Source organism: Nothobranchius furzeri, chromosome 12 (genome assembly GCF_043380555.1).
Source record: "Nothobranchius furzeri strain GRZ-AD chromosome 12, NfurGRZ-RIMD1, whole genome shotgun sequence".
Classification (NCBI taxonomy): domain Eukaryota; kingdom Metazoa; phylum Chordata; class Actinopteri; order Cyprinodontiformes; family Nothobranchiidae; genus Nothobranchius; species Nothobranchius furzeri.
The window spans coordinates 10,216,475-10,226,258 of NC_091752.1; positions in this window are offsets into that span (position 1 = coordinate 10,216,475).

Here is a 9,784-nt window from a genome sequence, read left to right on the forward strand (position 1 = left end):
AGGGGTCAGCCATCTTGTATTCAAGACTCCATTTTGAATCCATACACACGCACACACACACACACACACACACACACACACACACACACACACACACACACACACACACACACACACACACACACACACACACACACACACACACACACTCTACTCCTTTGTGAGAACAAAGGACCCCATTCATACATCCTCCGTCACACGCAAACACATCCATCTTCAATCATATCACATGGTTATTATTCATTTATGCCACTGTTTATTCATTTGACAAATTGTTAATTAAACGTTATAAAATTCAGATTTTCGTCTCCAGTAGCTTTGTTGTGTCGAAGAGAAGTCTCTGCTCCAAGGATTCTACGAACTTCAAGAAAGACTGATAAGAGTTTTGGATTCAATTTTTCTCCGGTTAAAGGGGAATGGTGCCCCGTATATCTAAGAATATCTTAATTAATTAATAAATCAGTAAATATTCCCATATTTACAGAATTTATTGAAGAATCCAAAAGTAAGTTAAAGCTTACGAATTGTTCGCTCCTAATAACCCCAACACAGTGTTGACATGTGTCAAGACGCTCCTCGGGGCGCGTCTTGCTTGGGCCTCTCTCCTGGACGCGCTCAGTCAGACCGAGTGCTGACATGTGGCAAGACGCTCCTCGGGGCGCTTCTTGCTTGGGCTTCTCTCCTGGAGGCACTCAGTAAGACCCATTGTTGACATGTGGCAAGACGCTCCTCGGGGCGCGTCTTGCTTGGGCCTCTCTCCAGAAGGCCCTCAATCAGACCCAGTGTTGACACGTGGCAAGACGCTCCTCGGGGCGCGTCTTGCTTGGGCCTCTCTCCTGGAGGCGCTCAGTCAGACTGAGTAGTGACATGTGGCCTGACGCTCCTCGGGGTGCGTGTTGCTTGGGCCTCTCTCCTAGAGGCGCTCAGTCAGACCAAGTGGTGACATGTGGCAAGACACTCCTCGGAGCGCGTCTTGCTTGGGCCTCTCTCCTGGAGGCCCTCTGTCAGACCCAGTGTTGACATGTGGCAAGACACTCCTCGGGGCGCGTCTTGCTTGGGCCTCTCTCTTGGAGGCCCTCTGTCAGACCCAGTGTTGACATGTGTCAAGACGCTCCTCGGGGCGCGTCTTGCTTTGGCCTCTCTCCTGGAGGCGCTCAGTCAGACCGAGTGCTGACATGTGGCAAGAAGCTCCTCGGGGCGCGTCTTGCTTAGGCTTCTCTCCTAGAGGTCCTCAGTAAGACCCATTGTTGACATGTGGCAAGACGCTCCTCGGGGCGCGTCTTGCTTGGGCCTCTCTCCAGAAGGCCCTCAATCAGACTGAGTAGTGACATGTGGCCTGACGCTCCTCGGGGCGCGTGTTGCTTGGGCCTCTCTCCTGGAGGTGCTCAGTCAGACCAAGTGGTGACATGTGGCAAGACACTCCTCGGGGCGCGTCTTGCTTGGGCCTCTCTCCTGGAGGCCCTCTGTCAGACCCAGTGTTGACATGTGTCAAGACGCTCCTCGGTGCGCGTCTTACTTGGGCTTCTCTTCTGGAGGCCCTCAGTCAGACCCATTGTTGACATGTGGCAAGACGCTCCTCGGGGCGCGTCTTGCTTGGGCCTCTCTCTTGGAGGCGCTCAGTCAGACCGAGTGCTGACATGTGGCAAGACGCTCCTCCGGCCGCGTGTTGCTTGGGCTTCTCTCCTGGAGGCCCTCAGTCAGACCCATTGTTGACATGTGGCAAGACGCTCCTCGGGGCGAGTCTTGCTTGGGCCTCTCTCCTGGAGGCGCTCAGTCAGACCGAGTGCAGACATGTGGCAAGACGCTCCTCGGGGCGCGTCTTGCTTGGGCCTCTCTCCTGGAGGCCCTCAGTCAGACCCATTGTTGACATGTGGCAAGACGCTCCTCGGGGCGAGTCTTGCTTGGGCCTCTCTCCTGGAGGCGCTCAGTCAGACCGAGTGCAGACATGTGGCAAGACGCTCCTCGGGGCGCATCTTCCTTGGGCCTCTCTCCTGGAGGCGCTCAGTCAAACCCAGTGGTGACATGTGGCAAGACACTCCTCGGGGCACGTCTTGCTTGGGCCTCTCTCCTGGAGGCCCTCTTTCAGACCCAGTGTTGACATGTGGCAAGACGCTCCTCGGGGCGCGTCTTGCTTGGGCCTCTCTCCTGGAGGCGCTCAGACAGACCCAGTGTTGACATGTGACAAGACGCTCCTCGGGGCGCGTCTTGCTTGGGCCTCTCTCCTGGAGGCCCTCTGTCAGACCCAGTGTTGACATGTGGCAAGACGCTCCTTGGGGCGCGTCTTGCTGGGGCCTTTCTCCTGGAGGCGCTCAGTCAGACCCAGTGCTGACATGTGGCAAGACGCTCCTCGGGGCGCATCTTGCTTGGGCCTCTCTCCTGGAGGAGCTCAGTCAGACCCAGTGTTGACATGTGGCAAGACGCTCCTCGGGGCGCGTCTTGCTTGGGCCTCTCTCCTGGAGGCGCTCAGTCAGACCCAGTGTTGACATGTGGCAAGACACTCCTCGGGGCGCGTCTTGCTCGGGCCTCTCTCATGGAGGCCCTCTGTCAGACCCAGTGTTGACATGTGTCAAGACGCTCCTCGGGGCGCGTCTTGCTTTGGCCTCTCTCCTGGAGGCGCTCAGTCAGATCGAGTGCTGACATGTGGCAAGAAGCTCCTCGGGGCGCGTCTTGCTTGGGCTTCTCTCCTGGAGGCCCTCAGTAAGACCCATTGTTGACATGTGTAAAGAAGCTCCTCGGGGCGCGTCTTGCTTGGGCTTCTCTCCTGGAGGCCCTCAGTCAGACCCATTGTTGACATGTGGCAAGACGCTCCTCGGGGCGCGTATTGCTTGGGCCTCTCTCCTGGATGCCCTCTGTCAGACCCAGTGTAGACATGTGGCAAGACTCTCCTCGGGGCGCGTCTTGCTTGGGCTTCTCTCATGGAGGCCCTCAGTCAGACCCAGTTTTGAAATGTGTCAAGACGCTCCTCGGGGCGTGTCTTGCTTGGGCCTCTCTCCTGGAGGCGCTCAGTCAGACCCAGTGTTGACATGTGGCAAGACGCTCCTCGGGGCGCTTCTTGCTTGGGCTTCTCTCCTGGAGGCACTCAGTCAGACCCAGAGGTGACATGTGGCAAGACGCTCCTCAGGCCTCTCTCCTGGAGGCGCTCAGTCAGACCCAGTGTTGACATGTGGCAAGACGCTCCTCGGGGCCCGTCTTGCTTGGGCCTCTCTCCTGGAGGCACTCAGTCAGACACAGAGGTGACATGTGGCAAGACGCTCCTCGGGCCTCTCTCCTGGAAGCGCTCAGTCAGACCCAGTGTTGACATGTGGCAAGACGCTCCTCGGGGCGCGTCTTGCTTGGCCCTCTCTCCTGGAGGTGCTCAGTCAGACCCAGTGTTGACATGTGGCAAGACGCTCCTCGGGGCGCGTCTTGCTGGGGCTTCTCTCATGGAGGCACTCAGTCAGACCCAGTGTTGACATGTGGCAAGACGCTCCTCGGGGCGCGTCTTGCTTGGGCCTCTCTCCTGGAGGCGCTCAGTCAGACCGACTGCTGACATGTGGCAAGACGCTCCTCGGGGTGCGTCTTGCTTGGGCTTCTCTCCTGGAGGCCCTCAGTCAGACCCATTGTTGACATGTGGCAAGACGCTCCTCGGGGCGCGTCTTATTTGGGCCTCTCTCCTGGAGGCCCTCAGTCAGACCCATTGTTGACATGTGGCAAGACGCTCCTCGGGGCACGTCTTGCTTGGACCTCCCTCCTGGACGCGCTCAGTCAGACCGAGTAGTGACATGTGGCAAGACGCTCCTCGGGGCGCATCTTGCTTGGACCTCTCTCCTGGAGGCGCTCAGTTAGACCGAGTAGTGACATATGGCAAGACTCTCCTCGGGGCGCGTCTTGCTTGGGCTTCTCTCCTGGAGGCGCTCAGTCAGACCGAGTGCTGACATAAGGCAAGATGCTCCTCGGGGCGCGTCTTGCTGGGGACTCTCTCCTGGAGGTGCTCAATCAGACACAGTGGTGACACGTGGCAAGACGCTCCTCGGGGCGCGTCTTGCTTGGGCCTCTCTCCTGTAGGAGCTCAGTCAGACCCAGTGGTGACACATGGCAAGACGCTCCTCGGGGCGCATCTTGCTTGGGCCTCTCTCCTGGAGGCGCTAAGTCAGACCCAGTGTTGACACGTGGCAAGACGCTCCTCGGGGTGCGTCTTGCTTGGGCCTCTCTCTTGGAGGCGCTCTGTCAGACCCAGTGTTGACATGTGGCAAGACCCTCCTCCCAGCGCTTCTTGCTTGGGCTTCTCTCCTGGAGGCCCTCAGTCAGACCCATTGTTGACATGTGGCAAGACGCTCCTCAGGGCGCATCTTGCTGGGGCTTCTCTCATGGAGGCACTCAGTCAGACCCAGTGTTGACATGTGGCAAGATGCTCCTCGGGGCGCGTGTTGCTTGGACCTCTCTCCTGGAGGCGCTCAGTCAGACCGAGTAGTGACATGTGGCAAGACACTCCTCGGGGCGCATCTTGCTTGGGCCTCTCTCCTGGAGGCGCTCAGTCAGACCCAGTGTTGACATGTGGCAAGACGCTCCTCGGGGCGTGTCTTGCTTGGGCTTCTCTCCTGGAGGCCCTAGGTCAGACACATTGTTGACATGTGGCAAGACGCTCCTCGGGGCGCTTCTTGCTTGGGCCTCTCTCCTGGAGGCCCTCTTTCAGACCCAGTGTTGACATGTGGCAAGACGCTCCTCGGGGCGCGTCTTGCTTGGGCCTCTCTCCTGGAGGCGCTCAGACAGACCCAGTGTTGACATGTGACAAGACGCTCCTCGGGGCGCGTCTTGCTTGGGCCTCTCTCCTGGAGGCCCTCTGTCAGACCCAGTGTTGACATGTGGCAAGACGCTCCTTGGGGCGCGTCTTGCTGGGGCCTTTCTCCTGGAGGCGCTCAGTCAGACCCAGTGCTGACATGTGGCAAGACGCTCCTCGGGGCGCGTCTTGCTTGGGCCTCTCTCCTGGAGGCGCTCAGTCAGACCCAGTGTTGACATGTGGCAAGACGCTCCTCGGGGCGCGTCTTGCTTGGGCCTCTCTCCTGGAGGCGCTCAGTCAGACCCAGTGTTGACATGTGGCAAGACGCTCCTCGGGGCGCGTCTTGCTCGGGCCTCTCTCATGGAGGCCCTCTGTCAGACCCAGTGTTGACATGTGTCAAGACGCTCCTCGGGGCGCGTCTTGCTTTGGCCTCTCTCCTGGAGGCGCTCAGTCAGACCGAGTGCTGACATGTGGCAAGAAGCTCCTCGGGGCGCGTCTTGCTTGGGCTTCTCTCCTGGAGGCCCTCAGTAAGACCCATTGTTGACATGTGTAAAGAAGCTCCTCGGGGCGCGTCTTGCTTGGGCTTCTCTCCTGGAGGCCCTCAGTCAGACCCATTGTTGACATGTGGCAAGACGCTCCTCGGGGCGCGTATTGCTTGGGCCTCTCTCCTGGATGCCCTCTGTCAGACCCAGTGTAGACATGTGGCAAGACTCTCCTCGGGGCGCGTCTTGCTTGGGCTTCTCTCATGGAGGCCCTCAGTCAGACCCAGTTTTGAAATGTGTCAAGAGGCTCCTCGGGGCGTGTCTTGCTTGGGCCTCTCTCCTGGAGGCGCTCAGTCAGACCCAGTGTTGACATGTGGCAAGACGCTCCTCGGGGCGCTTCTTGCTTGGGCTTCTCTCCTGGAGGCACTCAGTCAGACCCAGAGGTGACATGTGGCAAGACGCTCCTCAGGCCTCTCTCCTGGAGGCGCTCAGTCAGACCCAGTGTTGACATGTGGCAAAGACGCTCCTCGGGGCGCGTCTTGCTTGGGCCTCTCTCCTGGAGGCGCTCAGTCAGACCGAGTGTTGACATGTGACAAGACGCTCCTCGGGGCCTGTCTTGCTTGGGCCTCTCTCCTGGAGGCACTCAGTCAGAAACAGAGGTGACATGTGGCAAGACGCTCCTCGGGCCTCTCTCCTGGAAGCGCTCAGTCAGACCCAGTGTTGACATGTGGCAAGACGCTCCTCGGGGCGCGTCTTGCTTGGGCCTCTCTCCTGGAGGTGCTCAGTCAGACCCAGTGTTGACATGTGGCAAGACGCTCCTCGGGGCGCGTCTTGCTGGGGCTTCTCTCATGGAGGCACTCAGTCAGACCCAGTGTTGACATATGGCAAGATGCTCCTCGGGGCACATCTTGCTTGGGCCTCTCTCCTGGAGGCGCTCAGTCAGATCCAGAGGAGACATGTGTCAAGACGCTCCTCGGGGCGCATCTTGCTTGGGCCTCTCTCCTGGAGGCGCTCAGTCAGACCGAGTGCTGACATGTGGCAAGACGCTCCTCCGGGCGCGTCTTGCTTGGGCCTCTCTCCTGGAGGCGCTCAGTCAGACCCAGTGTTCACATGTGGCAAGACGCTCCTCGGGCTGCGTCTTGCTTGGGCCTCTCTCCTGGAGGCGCTCAGTCAGACCCAGTGTTGACATGTGGCAAGACGCTCCTCGGGGCGCGTCTTGCTTGGGCCTCTCTCCTGGAGGCGCTCAGTCAGACCGACTGCTGACATGTGGCAAGACGCTCCTCGGGGTGCGTCTTGCTTGGGCTTCTCTCCTGGAGGCCCTCAGTCAGACCCATTGTTGACATGTGGCAAGACGCTCCTCGGGGCGCGTCTTATTTGGGCCTCTCTCCTGGAGGCCCTCAGTCAGACCCATTGTTGACATGTGGCAAGACGCTCCTCGGGGCACGTCTTGCTTGGACCTCCCTCCTGGACGCGCTCAGTCAGACCGAGTAGTGACATGTGGCAAGACGCTCCTCGGGGCGCATCTTGCTTGGACCTCTCTCCTGGAGGCGCTCAGTTAGACCGAGTAGTGACATATGGCAAGACTCTCCTCGGGGCGCGTCTTGCTTGGGCTTCTCTCCTGGAGGCGCTCAGTCAGACCGAGTGCTGACATAAGGCAAGATGCTCCTCGGGGCGCGTCTTGCTGGGGACTCTCTCCTGGAGGTGCTCAATCAGACACAGTGGTGACACGTGGCAAGACGCTCCTCGGGGCGCGTCTTGCTTGGGCCTCTCTCCTGTAGGAGCTCAGTCAGACCCAGTGGTGACACATGGCAAGACGCTCCTCGGGGCGCATCTTGCTTGGGCCTCTCTCCTGGAGGCGCTAAGTCAGACCCAGTGTTGACACGTGGCAAGACGCTCCTCGGGGTGCGTCTTGCTTGGGCCTCTCTCCTGGAGGCGCTCTGTCAGACCCAGTGTTGACATGTGGCAAGACCCTCCTCGGAGCGCTTCTTGCTTGGGCTTCTCTCCTGGAGGCCCTCAGTCAGACCCATTGTTGACATGTGGCAAGACGCTCCTCAGGGCGCATCTTGCTGGGGCTTCTCTCATGGAGGCACTCAGTCAGACCCAGTGTTGACATGTGGCAAGAAGCTCCTCGGGGCGCGTGTTGCTTGGACCTCTCTCCTGGAGGCGCTCAGTCAGACCGAGTAGTGACATGTGGCAAGACACTCCTCGGGGCGCATCTTGCTTGGGCCTCTCTCCTGGAGGCGCTCAGTCAGACCCAGTGTTGACATGTGGCAAGACGCTCCTCGGGGCGTGTCTTGCTTGGGCTTCTCTCCTGGAGGCCCTAGGTCAGACACATTGTTGACATGTGGCAAGACACTCCTCGGGGCGCTTCTTGCTTGGGCCTCTCTCCTGGAGGCCCTCTTTCAGACCCAGTGTTGACATGTGGCAAGACGCTCCTCGGGGCGCGTCTTGCTTGGGCCTCTCTCCTGGAGGCGCTCAGACAGACCCAGTGTTGACATGTGACAAGACGCTCCTCGGGGCGCGTCTTGCTTGGGCCTCTCTCCTGGAGGCCCTCTGTCAGACCCAGTGTTGACATGTGGCAAGACGCTCCTTGGGGCGCGTCTTGCTGGGGCCTTTCTCCTGGAGGCGCTCAGTCAGACCCAGTGCTGACATGTGGCAAGACGCTCCTCGGGGCGCGTCTTGCTTGGGCCTCTCTCCTGGAGGCGCTCAGTCAGACCCAGTGTTGACATGTGGCAAGACGCTCCTCGGGGCGCGTCTTGCTTGGGCCTCTCTCCTGGAGGCGCTCAGTCAGACCCAGTGTTGACATGTGGCAAGACGCTCCTCGGGGCGCGTCTTGCTCGGGCCTCTCTCATGGAGGCCCTCTGTCAGACCCAGTGTTGACATGTGTCAAGACGCTCCTCGGGGCGCGTCTTGCTTTGGCCTCTCTCCTGGAGGCGCTCAGTCAGACCGAGTGCTGACATGTGGCAAGAAGCTCCTCGGGGCGCGTCTTGCTTGGGCTTCTCTCCTGGAGGCCCTCAGTAAGACCCATTGTTGACATGTGTAAAGAAGCTCCTCGGGGCGCGTCTTGCTTGGGCTTCTCTCCTGGAGGCCCTCAGTCAGACCCATTGTTGACATGTGGCAAGACGCTCCTCGGGGCGCGTATTGCTTGGGCCTCTCTCCTGGATGCCCTCTGTCAGACCCAGTGTAGACATGTGGCAAGACTCTCCTCGGGGCGCGTCTTGCTTGGGCTTCTCTCATGGAGGCCCTCAGTCAGACCCAGTTTTGAAATGTGTCAAGAGGCTCCTCGGGGCGTGTCTTGCTTGGGCCTCTCTCCTGGAGGCGCTCAGTCAGACCCAGTGTTGACATGTGGCAAGACGCTCCTCGGGGCGCTTCTTGCTTGGGCTTCTCTCCTGGAGGCACTCAGTCAGACCCAGAGGTGACATGTGGCAAGACGCTCCTCAGGCCTCTCTCCTGGAGGCGCTCAGTCAGACCCAGTGTTGACATGTGGCAAAGACGCTCCTCGGGGCGCGTCTTGCTTGGGCCTCTCTCCTGGAGGCGCTCAGTCAGACCGAGTGTTGACATGTGACAAGACGCTCCTCGGGGCCCGTCTTGCTTGGGCCTCTCTCCTGGAGGCACTCAGTCAGACACAGAGGTGACATGTGGCAAGACGCTCCTCGGGCCTCCCTCCTGGAGGCGCTCAGTCAGAGCCAGTGTTCACATGTGGCAAGATGCTCCTCGGGCTGCGTCTTGCTTGGGCCTCTCTCCTGGAGGCGCTCAGTCAGACCCAGTGTTGACATGTGGCAAGACGCTCCTCGGGGCGCGTCTTGCTTGGGCCTCTCTCCTGGAGGCGCTCAGTCAGACCGACTGCTGACATGTGGCAAGACGCTCCTCGGGGCGCGTCTTGCTTGGGCTTCTCTCCTGGAGGCCCTCAGTCAGACCCATTGTTGACATGTGGCAAGACGCTCCTCGGGGCGCGTCTTATTTGGGCCTCTCTCCTGGAGGCCCTCAGTCAGACCCATTGTTGACATGTGGCAAGACGCTCCTCGGGGCATGTCTTGCTTGGGCCTCTCTCCTGGAGGCGCTCAGTCAGACCGAGTAGTGACATGTGGCAAGACGCTCCTCGGGGCACGTCTTGCTTGGACCTCCCTCCTGGACGCGCTCAGTCAGACCGAGTAGTGACATGTGGCAAGACGCTCCTCGGGGCGCATCTTGCTTGGAACTCTCTCCTGGAGGCGCTCAGTTAGACCGAGTAGTGACATCTGGCAAGACTCTCCTCGGGGCGCGTCTTGCTTGGGCTTCTCTCCTGGAGGCGCTCAGTCAGACCGAGTGCTGACATAAGGCAAGATGCTCCTCGGGGCGCGTCTTGCTGGGGACTCTCTCCTGGAGGTGCTCAATCAGACACAGTGGTGACACGTGGCAAGACGCTCCTCGGGGCGCGTCTTGCTTGGGCCTCTCTCCTGTAGGAGCTCAGTCAGACCCAGTGGTGACACATGGCAAGACGCTCCTCGGGGCGCATCTTGCTTGGGCCTCTCTCCTGGAGGCGCTAAGTCAGACCCAGTGTTGACAC